Consider the following 265-nt stretch of genomic DNA (forward strand, 5'->3'; position numbering starts at 1 on the left):
CCTTCTATTAAATTTACTTTTCCTTGCCAAAATTTTTAAATTTCCCCAATAATTTTTTTGTTTTTTTAAAACATTTGAAATAATTAAAAAATTTTGTTTTAGTTTCCCCCTTTTTTTTACGGGCCCTTTTTAAATTACGTTTTCTTTTTCTCCATCCACTCGTAACAAAAAATGGTAACGTGATTTCCCTTTGCAACAAGAACTCCTCTATATCGTCTTGCAGACCTTATAAAGTCGTGATTGAACGGAAATGTTATAGTTGCTA

This window comes from Penaeus monodon, chromosome 25 (assembly GCF_015228065.2).
Source record: "Penaeus monodon isolate SGIC_2016 chromosome 25, NSTDA_Pmon_1, whole genome shotgun sequence".
Classification (NCBI taxonomy): Eukaryota; Metazoa; Arthropoda; class Malacostraca; order Decapoda; family Penaeidae; genus Penaeus; species Penaeus monodon.